The sequence below is a fragment of the Talpa europaea genome (genome assembly GCF_964194135.1).
Source record: "Talpa europaea genome assembly, chromosome: 7".
Classification (NCBI taxonomy): domain Eukaryota; kingdom Metazoa; phylum Chordata; class Mammalia; order Eulipotyphla; family Talpidae; genus Talpa; species Talpa europaea.
Genome location: NC_140074.1, coordinates 120,479,269 through 120,494,775, shown reverse-complemented (window position 1 = coordinate 120,494,775; position 15,507 = coordinate 120,479,269).

Below are 15,507 nucleotides of genomic sequence, written 5' to 3'. Positions count from 1 at the left end.
TCAAGTGGATCTGTGCATGGGTGGGGTGAGAGGAGCCAAGGGAGAGCAGGGTCTTGGGGAGGTGGGTCTGGGTCAGATCTTCCAGGGGCATAAGGATTCTCCTAAAGTGAGGTGAAGCCTTTGGAGGCTTTTTTTTTTTATGCATAGAAGAACTGGGATGTAGGTCAGAGGTGCAGGGGGTGAGAGGATCCACCAGAGACAGAATAGGGAGCAGAACAGGCGGATCTACTGAAATACACTGCTGAGGGGAGCAATAGGTGAGACAGGAGAGGTCTGCTGCACCGTGTGGGTCAGCTCCCTGGCTGGGGATCAAACTCATGCCTTGGTGGCTGGTGATAGCTTGATAGGGCTGAGACTTTAACCCCTGCGCCACTGGGGAGGCCCGCATTTGGAGGTTTCTGGCAGGAGACTGAGGAAGGGGAGGTGGGAACTGCAGGCAGGGGAGCTGGTGAGGAGGCTGCTAGGTCAGTCCATGTGGTAGAGAAGTGAACAGATTGAAGAAAGACTAGGGAGGAGGAAAACACAGGGTTATCAGCACCGCACCCCCCAGGATCCCAGCACGGCCCTCCCCACAAGCACAGAGTGGCTTCAGTGCATTTCCCCACACCCTCTCTACTGCCCTTTACTTCCTCCAGGGCCCCAGCTACCCCAGAGTCTGCCCACTGGAGTTTGCACAGGGCGGAGACCAAGTACTGGGGTGTTTTCCTTGGGGTTCCCTCCCAGTCTGTCTCCTGCCTGAATGCTGCCAAGGGAGGATCAGGGATGCCCTGCTGAGGTTGGGTGGGGGGCTGGAAGGGGTGGGAGGTGGCCTTGGGATGCAGGAGCAGCCAGGGCTGGCGGTAGAACAGACCCAGACACAGGGTGCTTGTCCGGCCCATAGCTCTGAGTTTAGGGTGTGACCCTGGGCTGGGGCACAAAGGGACCTCTGTCTGTGCAGGGCATGGAGCCCACCTGGGCCAGGCCTGGCGCCAGTGGAGCCAAGGAGGTGGACCTGGGGGCACTTGAACAGAGGAGACTTAAAGTGAGAAAGACCTGAGGTTTGGGTATTATCTGGCGGCACTTCCTTTCCTTGATCCTCAGTCTTCCTGCCTGTAAAATGGATTTTTTAAAGATTTATTTATAAATGCATACAAGAGCTGGGGTACAGGCCAGAGATGTGGGGGAGAGGGGTGAGAGGATTCACCAGAGACAGAGTGGGGAACAGAACAGGCAGACTGACTGAAACACACTGCTGAGGGGAGCAGCGGGCGAGTCAGGAGAGGTCTGCTGTGCCATGTGGGTTGCTCCCTGGCCGGCCGAGTATCGAACTTGTGCTGCAGCAGCTGCAGATTGCTTCACAGTGCTATGCTTAACCCCTTGCGCCACCAGGGAGGCCCCCTGTAAAATGGAATCTTAATCCCAGCCTCCAAGACACAATTTTTTGACTGACTAAAGCATTACTTTCCCAGAATCATGTATTTTTAAACATTAGTTAACAAGCACAAAATGATTACTGTATACAAAACACTTTGCAAATTCTGGCTCATTTAATGTCCATAACAACTTTTAAGAAAGGTACTATTTATTCATATTTTACAGAGGGGAAACTGAGGCGGTGAGGTGGCCAAGGTCACACTGTCATGAAGAAGCAGGATTTGAACCCAGGCAGTATGGCCACACTGGGCTGCTCTCAGAAAGGAAGGGATGGCATGGCGTCCCTTGGGCCCAGGCACCAGGGGTGGAGGGGTATTCTGAAACATCAGGCCGTGGTCTGCCACCCTGGGCCTGGCCATGGGGCTGAGAGTGCGGTCAGAGGGAGAAGTCAAGACCACGAAGGCATCCGGGACCAGAGACACAGGGCACGAGTAGGGGTAGCGAAGGGATCTCAGGTGTGGGGGGGGGGGTCACACCCTGTTGTGACCAGTTGTGGGAGCAGGTGTGTGACCTGGAGGCTGGGGTAGACTCCATATTCCTTCGACTAGGCTGGTGCTAGGCTTGGTGCCACATGCTTGGAGGAGCCAGCCCTACCCCCAAGGAGTCCACAGTCCAGGCAGACACGAAGCATGGACATGGAACAGAATGGCACCGAGGCTTCAGGGGCCGAACGACTAATGGCGGTGTGGATATGTGGGGTTCGTGACAGGCCTAGGAGCATGCACGGGACTTGATTGGTAGAGAAAGGAGATGGGGCTTCCCAGGCTGAGGGCGCCAGGGTGGGGCTTGCTGGAGTGGGCGTGGCTGGGTCCGTCTGCGGAGGGGTCCGTCAGACCCGTGAATGTGAGCCCCTGGGGTTGGGGCCCAGCCCTGGATGCCTGAGTAACACCTGATGGTGCTGACCTACTCTGGCGCTTGGGAATCCCGGGGAGCCCTTGTTCTCACCCTTGGCTGCGCATCAGAATCACCTGGGCAGCCCCGCCCACTCCCCAAACCAAGCCCTTGGGAATCCCTGGGCAGGGGCCGGGTGATTCCAGTGAGCAGCCAGGGTCGGGACCCTTAGGCAGGTGGGTCTGTTGTCCCTCATGCCAGCCAGGTCTGGACTACATTGTCCGCTCCTCAGAGACTCCTTCCCCGACCTTGTGTGTCCCATGCCCACTGACTTTGCGCGCCCCCACTAGGTTGCAAGCGCGGTGTAGGCCCCTCAGGACATTTATTCACTCCTGGGTCCCTGGGCGTGGAATGGAGAGCCTGGCATATAGTGGGTGTTTATTTATTGTATTTTTTTTAAGATTTATTTATTTATACAAGAACCAGGGTACAGGCCAGAGGCATGGGAGGGTGAGAGGATTCACCAGAGACAGAGCGGGGAACAGAACAGGCAGACTGACAAAATACGCTGCTGAGGGGAGCAGCGGGCGGGACAGGAGAGGTCTGCTGCGTCATGTGGGACCCTCGCCAGCCGGCAGGGATCGAACTGGCGCTGCAGAGGCTGCGGACAGCTTCACAGCGCAGCGCTCAACTGCCTGCGCCACCAGGGGAGGCCCTATAGTGTGTGCTTAATAGATGTTTGTTAAGCCCCTACTGTGTGCTGGGCACAAAGAGAGATACTCCGGATGTCATCTCTTAATCCTCCCAGCAGCCCCTCTGGGTAGATACGAAGACGGGGCCCATTTTACAGATCAGAGAGGTGGCCAAGTCTGAGCACTCCAGAGCCCAGCCTGTCCCTGGGTCCTCTGCCACGTCTCAACCACCACCTTTTGCTCCACCCTGCTGTGGGGGGCAGCCTGGAGGCTGGACAGAGGGCTGGGAGCACGGGACGTGTTGACACAGGCCATCCGCAGGGCGTTTCTTGGAATCTCTGGTCTGCTCTTGAAAGGCCTCCTTCATGGCCTGCAATGGTCTCGTGCTTCCATGCTCTGGATGGACCGGAGCGGAGGACTTCTTGATGTGGTCGGCAGCTGCTCCCCAGCCAATGAAGTGGACTGTGGTCACCCAACACCTCCCCCTGCCAGTGGGCTCCCCGGTTCTGCCCCAGGTGACCCCCAGAATCTCAGGGTCATCCTCAGCTCCCCCCACCCGCCTCCACCCTTCTGGGGTCAGGAAGAGTTGGGGTTAGTTTCTCCTACTGAGGAGGGGGAAAGGACCCAAGGGCTGGTGGGATGGGCAGGGATGGGAGGTTCTGCTGGACAGGCTAAATAAAAGCCTCAGGAAATGAAAGAAGGGTGGGTCAGGGAGACTCAAAGATCTTAATTCCTGCAAGGTTGATCCTGGCTGGCTGTCAAGACCCCTCCCGGCCTTTGCTGAATGCAGCTCTTTAAGTAAGAGGGGCAGTAGCCAACGTGCCACTGGGGACCCCAGGTCTTTAGCCACGCCTTCCCTTTCCATGCGGAAGTCTCCCCAGTATGCTGACTGCCTTCTGGACTGATGCTATTGCAGCTAATATTATTGGGGAGAGGGCCACCCTTGCAATGAATACCCCAGTTCCCTGCCCCTTCTCCTCCAGCTCTGGCCTCTCCTCCACAACCCAGGCAGCTCTGCCAAGCTGGGTGAGAGGTTGAAATAATTTCCGTTGTGTTGGCAACAAACACAGGTTGGATACAGCTCCTGGATGGAAAGGTTGGGGCCGGCCTGGCAGCCCTGGGAGGCAAGATGATGGGCAGAAACAGGGTGGGGAATTTGGTCTGGACATGGGGATGGCATCTTGGGTTATGACGGTGACAGTTGATGAGGTTTTGGGGGATTCCACGTGGGACCTTGGGTATTGGGGGTGGGAAAAGCACCAACTTCAGGTGTCTTGTCTCTTTTTGCCCCATTAGTTTCCAATGCACCCCTGTGAGAAAGTTCTTTCTCCAGTCTTACCACTGTCACTCCTGCTGTAACTAACGGTGTCACCTCGCATCACAGCGGCTCTTGACAGCTTGCAGGATATTTTCTAGGTTATCTCACTTAATCTTCTGCAACTGTCAGCCTTGGGTCAGGAGCATTATTATTAGTGATTGTTATTGTCATCCCCATTTTACAGATCAGGAAACTGAGTGTGGAGAAAGGGGGTGCGTTAGTAAGTGCAGAGGTATGATGTGACTGCATGTTTGCCTGATTCCGGATTACTCTGGTTCTCATGGGATTCTCCAGGTTCCCTCCACGGATAAGCTAACCCCTGGCCCCTCTGCCCGTGCATCTCACCAGAGCTCAGAAACAGCCCAAGTCCAGAGAGGGCATCCTGTCCGTCTCCCTGCCTCTGGCCCGGGAAGTGGAGCCTCCGTGCGGCTGGTATCTGGAGTTCCTCTGGCCATGGTCCAGGAGAGGGTGGTGGAGTCAAGGGTGTCAGCTGCTGCTGCTGCTTTTTGAGCAAAGACTTTTAGAGTTTAATGTGATAATCTCATCCTGATTACTGCAAACTGAGGCCTTCAGGCCCGTCCAAGAACCCATTATTAGCCTCATATGCCGAGGGATGGGCCTTCCTACCCCATCCTCAAGCCTGCTGGGAGGGACTGAGCCTTGTGCTTTTGGTTCTTGGTATTTTTTGGGGGGGCGGGGGGAAGGAAAGAAGGTGTTTCTACATCGTGGGTTGACCATGGGGCTCCCTGCTTCAAGATTTGTATCGAAGGACCCCAATCCTCCCCCTTGACATCCAGGGATTTCATGTTCTCAGGAGGGGTGTGGTGAGGCTGGTCAGAAGGCTTAGACAATCAGCACAACCAGGGGCATCATGTCCCCTACCCCATTTTACTGGCCAGGAAACTGAGGCCCATTGCTGTTTTCCCCACATCATCTCTGTCCAGAGGCAAACTAATTAGCGCCGTGTCTGGTTCTGTGTTCCCAGCGCCTGCCTCATTATTGGGGATTTATGTCTCGGTCAACACGAAGGGCAACTGTGCCTGTTTCCATTGGGGCAGACTGGCCCGCCCTGGAGCCCAGCAGCGGTGGCAGGAGGTGGTGCCATTCTGCTTGGGGCAGGATGGGGATTTAATTTCAGGGGGATTTGCAAGCAGTGGGGAGCCGCCCTGGGCACATGGTGGCTGTGGGCTATTTTAGGAGGCAAAAGGCTGGCCCTGTTGGGGGAGGGATGATGGTGGACTTGTTTAAGGAATTTGCCATTCTGCCCTTTTAGTGGGAACGAAAGGACCCATGATGGGCAGGCAGCCAACCCGAGTTTGGGGCTTCCCCCACCCTCCAGAATTTCATGGCACACCCCAACCCCAGTCTGGGCTATGACCAGAACAGAAATTGCTGGCTGGGCAGGGGGTGATGGCGCCTGGCCTGAGCCCCTGGCTTCAGCTGAGCCCTTGGTATCATCAGTGTGAATAAGTATAACCTTTTCCTATATTTGTGGTAGAAATTACACTTGTTGAGCACTCAGGGGAGGCCGCAAGGGGCAATGAGAAAGGCATAACCTTAATACCGTGTACACCAGGCACCTGTTCTACCCCCAAGTCCGCCGCACTGTGGGTTGTGTGAGCCCCTCCCCCTTGCTTAGTGTCGGTGCTCCTGTCTCTTCAGTGGGAAGTGGAACTCCTCACCTGGATGCCATATCGCTCACTGGGTATATGTGTGCCAGGTGCTCTATGGGCCTGAGCTCACATCACCCTCTGTCATACTGTTTTTATTGCTCTGTTTTACAGAGAAGCTCAGAGCAGGATAGGAACTTTCCTAAGCCCACAACAGCCAGCTCAAGGAACTTGATCCCTTCCTCACCCCCACAGGGTTCACCCCTCAAATGCAAATATATTGGTTGCCTTCAGTGTTCCAGGCACTGTTCTGGGGCTGGGGGTTCATCATGAACAAAACACAAGAAGAGATAATGGGAAGAGACTGGGCAGGAGCGAGAACTGAATGGCCCAACTAGAGACTCGTGGCTTTATTTAGACTAAGGGTCATTTTCCAGAGGGGGGAGCAGTAACTTAGGGCCTGAATCCCTCATTGGACAAGCAGAAGGTGGGCAAGGGAGTGTCAGCACCACTCACCACTCACCACCAAGAGGTTTTCTGTGTTTTCTGCCTCTTCACCCACCTTAATCGGAAAAAAAAGTCACTGGACATATTGGAATAAAGCCTTTAGCAGAGCCATGAAATAGAGGAAACACAGCAAGTAAACTAACCTCTCAGAGTCTCTCTTCCTTATCTTCAAAGTGAGAAGAATACTGACCTTTTAGTGTTGTTAGGAGGATAAAACAGATGGATAAAGGTGTGGGGAGGGACTGGACAAGGCTGCCAACAGCTAACAGCATGTTTTGTGCGGCGAAGGGTGGGAGTTTAGGGACATGTTATTCCTAGGTATCTAGGGGAAGCCACGTCTTGGTAGTGGCACTAAGCTGGCACCTGTGGTCCGCTGAATGATTTCAACAGGCTGGGCAGAACAGGAGAGCCAGCGAGCCTAAACAGAAGGTCGGGTGCTCCTGGTCCAGCTCCCTCTTTTGCAGCCTAGATGGGTGGCTGAACTTGCCAGCATGTCTTGTGAAAACAGACCTGGAGGGCAGGGATTCACAGAGCTCACTAAAGAGTGCGGGAAAGATAAGAGGTGGGTAGGCAACATTAATAGAGGACAAGATCGAGGATAGGGGAGGTGATTGCCCCCCTTGTTTTCTTCTAAGGAGGACATTGAAAGCCTAAATAAGTTTAGGGGGATGTGACTGGGATAATCAAACACCTGGAACCACATGTGTCTGTCTTTGCTTAGTTCAGGTCACTTGGTCACCATGCAAGGTACTGGGCATAAGTGAATAAAAGCCAAGAACTGCCCCACTCATTGCCATGGGGTGGCTGGGGCAGGGTTTGGGGAGAGAGTCAAATGTAATGCCTAAAAGCAACATTAAGGACCCCTGTAAAGTGCCTTGAGAGCATGTAGGAGGGGCTTCCTGGAGGAGATGGACTTATCGGGGAAAGAATGATTGAGATTCTTTAGCTGGGAGAAACAGCATCTTGGGAAGAAGCTGCCATCCACGTTTAGCTGACTTTGGAAGGTGGGGTACGCTATCCCCACATTACCATGGAGCAGACCTAGGACCCTGCATATGTGTGTGCTTGTGGGCAGCTCTCAGTCCTCCATGTTGACAAGCTTCCCAACAATGGAATGGGCCAAGGCGGGGAGCTCCGCATCATTGGCATGTGCAAGCAGTGACCAGAGGGTGACATGTCAGGGACAAATTACTAAAGGGACAGGATGACCTCAAAGATCCCTTCCAAGTCTAAGCAACTGCAGTTCTCCGTGGGCGGGCACAGATGTGGATGGACCGGAGAGAGGTGTGACTGGATGAAGTTAGAGGGTGGGTGTGTGCCCGAGGCCTTGGCCGGCGCAGGCATGACCCTACCCCGCTGGTATTATAATATTTCTTAGTAACGCCTTATTGAGATATAATTCACATACCATACTATTCACCCATTTAAAGTAGACAGTTTTGCGGTTTTAATGTTAGAGTGGAAATGCATTCGTTCAGCAGTTACTTACTCAGCATCTGTTAGGTATGCATCAAACTTGCGCCAGTGCTTGGGTTACCTGGGGAATAAAGGCCCCACCCTCCGGGAGACAGTAAGTGTTCAGGCAAAAGAATTACAGCCTGGGAGATGTGTTAAGAGGGAACTGGGGCAAAGAATAACAGAGCTGGGGCGATGAGGCCAGGGGCTGATATTTGAGCTGAGTTGAGAGTGACAAGGAAATGACTCTGAAGTTCAGGGGAGTCTTCCAGGCTGGGGAACTTCAGGAGCAAAGGCCTGGAGACAAAAGAAAGAAATGCTGAGACTGGTGGCAGCAGGTGCCCTGTAACATTGGGCCAGGGCTCCCCTCGTGGCCCCTGCCCCCATGGAATCCTGGTCCACGGGAGCATGAGGTGGGTGAGCAGCAACGAAACACCCCTTTTTTGACTCCATGAGCCAAAGCCAGAGCCAGAGCCACTGGCTTTCTTACCCGATACTGCTCCCCAATACTGGAAAGATGGCAGAACACGCTTAGAAGGTCACACTACCAGCTCCTGTCTGCTGCCCGGCCTGCTTTGGCTTCATGATCCTGTTGTGCCCAGTGTGATTCAGACTCTGTGCCCCGATTCCCTGGGAGGGATCATAAATAACCCTGCTCCACACACCGAAGTCTCCCATGGGCTCTGCCTGCCTCCCCTGACCTCCAAAAAGGTCCCTCGGAGCAGCCTGGAGTCTTCCATCTGGTGTTTACTTCCTGTATGACTTTGGGCCAGTCTGTTAATGTCCCCAATCTTTTGTTTCCTGATCTGTGAAATGGGGATCAAACTATTCCCGGGAGAGCGGTTATGAGGATTGACTGCGATCCCCGCTGGCTCCTGGTAGGTACCAGTGAATGGGGGTTTCCTCCTTCTCGCGCACCTTCCCCCTTAAACAGGGGTCAGTTTGCAAGGAGTGGAGCAGGTCATGGCAGATGATCCTGGGAGATGCCACTTTGGGGTCTCCTTCCCAAGATCTGGGACCCCTCTGGAGCCCAGGGACTCTCAGGCCTGGCAGGCAGGGGTAGCGAGGATACTCACCCGTGGGAGCGGCCCTGGCGCGGGGGGAGCCTCTGGTCGCCCCCTCGCCTCCCTTCTCAGGGAGCCCTAGCGCGCAGCCCTCCTGCCGGCCGGCGCTCGCCTGCGCTCAGCTCCCGGCGCGCGGCTCCTGGCACCCGCTCGGCGCGGCCGCCCAGGGGCGGGTTCGGGAGACGCTGCCCCGGACACGCGGCCCGGGACTCGGCCGCCGCGCACCCCTGGGAGCCGCGAATCCGGATCGCCGCGGGCCGCCCCCCCGCGCGGGTCGCCAGCCTCGGTCAGGTAGGCGCGAGCGCTCGCCCGGGGCGCACTTGTGTCCCCCCGTCCGCGACCCGCGCGCCCGAGAGACCTGCGCGCGGGGCGGGGATGGGGGTGACCACCCGTAGGGCGTGGGGCACCGCGTAGTCCCTGCTCCGCCTTGTGTGGCAGAGCCAAGCCCCCCAACTTAACCGGAAACTGAGGGTGATGACAAGAAGGACTTTCAGCCCCGGTAGGGAAAAGGAGGCTGGGGACCGCCGGTGGAGGGGGCGAGACCTTCTTCCCTAACGAGAGGACCATTCTCCGGAGCCAGGGGCTCGACCGAGACACCCGCCTTTTCCTAAGGAGTTTAGGGGATCTGACAATCAATGCCCCCGATCGGCCCCAGGGATTGAATAGAATGGAAGGGCTGGGGGAGGGGAGCTCTCCTACTGTCTTGGGGGAGTTGTGCAAAGAGCACACTTGCCACCCCCTCGCCTGCACCTCTGTGATTCAGTCATTGGAGGCCTCCCTGGCCGGCCCCTCCCCCTCCAAGCCAAGCCTCATCTTCAGCAATGGGCGTAGGTTGGTTTCCCGCCTGCAGGAGGAGGCAGTTCTGCCTCACCTGCCTTCCATCCCCCCAACTCACTGTCTCCAGACCTCCAGACCCTCCCTCTGTGGCTGCCAGGACTGATGCCCCCAGCCCTGGCTTCATGGGACCGGACCATCCAGGCAGGGAGTGGGGTTGCAGGGACTGCTGCTCAGGGCTCTGGGGAGTTGGGCTGGCAGAACAGCGTGAAGGAGGCTGAACTGTGTCAGGATCTGGTCCTGGTGCGAATAAGGGGGGCCACGGGCATGAGGGGCACAACAAGTCAGGCTTCCTTGTCTGGTGACTCACCTGCCTTTCTGCCCCTGCCCGCAACCTGAGGCAGCTCTGCATGGCCACCGCGGGACCCACGAGGAGAGATGCAGGTCAGACAGCAAGAAGGGCTTCCTCCCCAGGGTGACTCAGGGGTCTTTGGAGAGGGTCACGCAGCCCAGGAGAGGCAGCCCCAGTCTTTGGGGTGTCAGGAGGGAATGAGGCCTTCTGAGACACCCAGCCCATAGGGGGTGAGGACTGAGCAAGCTGGGGGAGAGAGGGCTGGGAAGCTCATCTCTGGACCGTCTCTGTCCCCTCCCTCCTAGTCCCTGTCTCCCTTCCTGGAAGCTGGAGTGTTGACCTTCAGCACCTCTCATTCCTGAAACCCCAGCACCCTGCAGTTCCCAGGGAAGGTGACAGGCTTCCTGTTACCACTAGAAGGGGAGTTGCATGTGGCTGCCTTGGTTTGCCCCTCACCTGGCCCATGACACCTGCACCGGCTGTTGCCCGGCCCCAAGACCTCCTACCCTGGCAGAGCAGGGAAGTGTGGGCTGGGGGTTGGCACAGCGGACCCCATGCAAGCTGAGCCCCTCCTCTAGGTGGCGTCTCTAGGTGGCGTCTCTGTGCCCTGGGGAATCTTTGGCATGACCCTGGTAACTCCAGTTCTCTGGGTACATGGCCGTGCCCTGAAGCAGGCTGCTCCCCTTTCCTAAGCTGTGGAGGTGTCAGTCCCGGGAGAAGGGAGGTGGTAGGGAAGAGGGACCAAACGCTCTGTGGTAGCTCCGTGGAGCCTTCAAGGGGCAGCCAGGCCACGAGGGCTCACACCCTACAAGGAAAGAACAGACGAGGCCTCTCTTCTTCCAGATTCTTCTTTCTGTGGCTGGGTCAGTGGGGAGGGTGGTACCCCAACTCCTACTTGTAGCCATGTGAGTGATTGGGATGAGGGCTGCCAGGGTCTGCTCCCCACCCACACCATAGGATGAGAAAGAACTAGCTTCACACCTGCCTCTTTTTTCAAGTCAGCCTTAGTTTCCTCATCTAAGTCTCACAAGGCTGTCATGAGGGCTAACAGAGGCCTTGCTTCTGCAGCGTCCAGAGGCACCAGGCAGTTGTTTCTCCACACCCACCCCTCCTTTCTTGGGTGCTGAGACAAACAAGTATTATTTAGCCTCCACACCCCACACCCCCCACCTTAGAGGCAGCTGCTCTGTGTTGCCACCACAATGCCGCCTGCAAGGGACCCAAGAGATTAGCCCAACCCCACCCCCTCTTTTTAAAGATGGGACACTGAAGCCCAGAGGGGCAGGGACTGACCCAAGGCTGGCAAGCCAGCCGGTTCCCTTCTCAATGGCAGGCCTGGGAACTGGCTGTGGGAGGCAGGAAGATAGGTGTTGGCAGATGTGGGGAAAATTCCAGAGGGTAATTGGGCTTTTTGAGTGTTTGGTGAGGGAGCCCTTCATGCCCTGACAGAGGCTGGGCAGGTCTAGAAACTTCCTTACCTATTAACCCTTTGGCAAAAGCAGGTCCTTCCTGAGGACCCCTTCCCCAGGCTGCAGCTGAAATAACTATGGCAGGATTTATTTGGCCTCCAAGTCCCTTTCCATCCAACCCTCTTGGATGGGCGGAGGATTCCCCTCCCTGCAGTGCCCGAGGACCCCACTGAAGCCCAGAACCCTGGAGTCCAAGGATCTCTCAGCAAGATGGGGCCCAGCCCCTGCCTTCTCCGGTTCCATGTGGACAGACACAAGACAGCAGCCCTGACCTCCATCAGCTCTCCAGCTCATCACCTGCTTCAGCACGAGTTCCCTGCCATGGTCCGACCCCCACCCTCTTGCCACAGCCTCAGGGAGGGTGAGGACAGGGGAAGATTCACCCCATTCCTTTGTGGATCAAAGATAGATGGACAGACATAGAGCGCATGTACGCTCGTCTTCTGTGCTTTCAGCTTGTGTTAATCCAAGTTAAGTTTGCTTCTCCCCCTTCCCTCACACCCCTTCTCCAGGCATCTCTGCCTCTTCTTGCCCAGGGTGTGGTGTCTCCCGCCCAGCACCTGGGCCTGACCTGGGTTAGGGAGCCCCGAGTCTCCCAAGGAACCCCTCTCTAAATCTGTAACTCCCCTCCCCCAGAAGTTCAGGTCGGACTTGGCAGACTTTCAAGAAGTGGGGTGCGGACGCGGGCAGGGGTTAAGGACTTGGGCTCCAGAGCCAGACAAGTGCAGGTTCAGGTCGGGCCATGGGCCCTCCAAGGCTGTTCTCTAATCCATGAAGTGGGATAATAGGTTAATAATAGTATCCACAGCATGGGTGTAAATCACCCGGCACACAGTAAGCTCTCAATAAATGGGGCTGTAATTATAAAGAAGAGGCGACCCGGGCAGAGAGGGAGGTAGGGAAGCTTCTTGAAACAGCTCTTGCACTGTCTTTCCAAGCACTTTGAAACAAGTCTGCTTGCTTGCTCTGGGTCTCCATTTCTTCTGTTACAGAGGGCACGTCCACTACAGGTCCAGCTAGGGTGAGTCATGCTGGTTCAGAATAGGGGCCAGCAAGGGGGTGCTGACTAGCTGATGGCTAATGCTCATAGCGGGGGTCAGACCTGTGTGTTCCCTAAAATTTGCCCATCCCTCCAAAAGTTCTGTTGGGGAGCCCTAGCTTAGCTAGAGCAGTGTAGGTCCCCAGGAGACAGCTGGGAAGGCTGGGTCCGGCAGGGCATGCTGTAGCAGGCCCAGGAGCCTGGCTGGAGGGGGACACAATTAGACCAGGGCCCTATGAGCCCAGAGGCTGTATATCACAGAGGTTTAATCAGCCCTGTGGCAGAGATTTGTCTGCTATCTTGGGCCATGTCCCCAGGCTGCCTGTCATAAATTGCACTGAGATTTCAAAATGCCCCTGTCCCTTTGCTGGCGGGCGGGCAGCGCTCTTTGGCACGGCCAGAAAAATCTGGTCTCTTCCTTCAGTGAGTTGGACACCTCACTCCCACACTTGTACCAGGTACTTTCTTCCCACCCCTTCTTCCTGGCGGGGGGGTGGGGATGAGAGAAGACTTTTAAAGGCAGGAAATAGCTGTGATGACCTCCATCTAGAGGTGAGTGAGTGCAGAATGTTGGTGGGGACCTCTGTACAGCATTGCAGGGGGTCTTCTCTCAAGGTGATAGGAATGACTTTCCAGTGTTCCCTCTGTGGGTGCAGACGCGGGGCCCAGGAGCATAGCGTGGCTCAGAGGGGAAGCCTAGCTGCTCCAGGTGGGCAGAGAAGTGGGGTCTGCCTTGCCCCCACGGGACCAAGTGCCACCTCTTACTTTCCTGCTACATGCTCGCCGCGCCCCCTGGAGGCCCTCTCGGGCACAGCACCCAAGTCTCCCCCTTGGCTGGGCAGAGAATGAGGCCCATAGGTCACCGGGCCCCATGAGGGCACCCATCAGATTCAGTGTATAGGTTTTCTTTTTTTTTTTTTTTTTTAATAGAGGCATGTTTTATTTATTTATTTGTTTGTTTGTTTGTTTATACAAGCACTGGGTACAGTCAGAAGCGCGGGAGGGTGAGAGAATCCACCAGAGCCAGAGCGGGGAGCAGAGCAGGCAGAAGGACCAAAGTACACTGCTGAGGGGAGCAGCGGGTGGCAGGAGAGGTCTGCACGCCATGTGGGACCCTCCTCCGGTGGCCAGGGAGCAGCCGGGGATCGAACCGGCGCCGCAGAGGCCGCGGGCAGCTTCGCAACCCAGCGCTCAACCGCTGCACCACCGGGGAAGCCCTCAGTGTATAGGTTTTCTAGGGGTGCTGTGACAAAAGTGCTACAAGCCAGGTGGCCTAACCAACAGACACTTATTACCTGTAAGTACTGGAAGATGATTGTCCATGATCAAGCTATCGTGGGGCTGGCACCTTCTGAGGGCCCTAAGGAGTCTCTCCTAACTCCTGGTGGTTTGCTGGCAGTCTTTAGCACTCCTTAGCTTGTAGAAGCATCATCCCAATCTCTGCCTTCATCTTCATGGGGTTCTCCCTGTGCATGATTGTGTCCAAATCTCCCCGTTATGAGAACAGTCATGTCAGGTTAGGGTCCACTCCAGTCTGGCCTCATCTGAACTAAGACCATCTGCAACCACCCTTCTTCCAAATAGGGTCATATTCTGAAGGGCTGAGGGTTAGGATTTCAATAATTAAATTTCAGAGGGGACACAACTCAGCCCCCGCCATCAGTCTCAGATGCACAAGTGACAGTCTCATTCCATGATATGGGCACAGTGACACCACATTGTGACACAGCTACACTGTGACATGCACACAGAGCAACATCAATCACGTCAACTCGTGACGACCTATCCAAGATGCTCAGTGACCTGGATGCTGTGACAGACATGGGGTGACAGACATGCACGGCAAAGCACGGACACTGCAGATTAGTAATAGCTGACTTGCACTGAAAGTGTTTCCGATAGATCAGCTCACACAATCCTCACGATGTGCTTGTGACCTAGGAACTGTCACTTATCACCCCATTTTACAGATATTCGGATGAGGGGACTGAGGCTTAGGCCCCCAGCAGTAAGTAGCAGAGCCGAAATTCAAACCCAGGTGTGAATCAACAAGGAGCGGGCGCTCTAATCACTGCACCCCTGTTCCCTTCACGCAGCCCCCACACATGCAATGACAGATGTGTTGCTTGGGGCCCTTGCCCAGGAAATGAGCAGCTCGCTGAGAGCAAGGGGCAGAGTAGGGGCCTACAGGAGGTTTCTTGAGAAGTGGCTTTTCCGCTGATGTGGGCTGCATGCAGGTGTGTGGCCCTAAGGGGATGCTAAGGCATCACTTGACTTCACTTGGTCTAATTTGCAAAGTGAGCCTGAGCCTGAAAAACACAGGAAATGCCCTTTAGGGGTCTCTGCCAAGTGAAAGCATCTCTGACTGAGCAGCCTGCAGATCCTGGGGGAGGGGCATAGAAGTCTGAGAGGGAGGATCGCAGGGTGGGTTTCTTGGGAGGCCCCTCTCCTTGCCTTGCAGACACTCATCTTCTTCCAGTGTCTTCACAGGCTTTTCCCTCTGTAACTGTGTCCCAATTTCCTTATAAGAACACCAGCCACACTGCATTAGGCCCACCCTAATGACCTCATCTTAACTTAATCACCTCTTTATACATATAAATCTCCAAAAGGGCAGGTTTATTATTAAAAAAAAAAAAAAAGGCTAATAAGGACACTTGCATAGACACACGTGGGCAGAAAGAGCTGCTCCGGGAGGGACAGGTTTGTTGAAAGACGCCTGCATAGTCACAGGCGGGCGGCCTTGGAAGGAAGCTGCCTCTGCTCTCTGCAAAGGGGGAAGGTTGGTGAAGAGAAGCACCTGCATAGGCCCAGGTAGGCAGGATAGCTGCCAACTTAATCACCACTTTAAAGATCCTCTTTCCAAATACTATCACATTCCTAGGACTTCAACCTAGGAATTTGGGGGAGCACAATTGAACTCATATCAAAAGAACAGGTGCAGTCTTGCCTCAGTCAGGCCCTTGCCTTGGGGCTCCCCCAG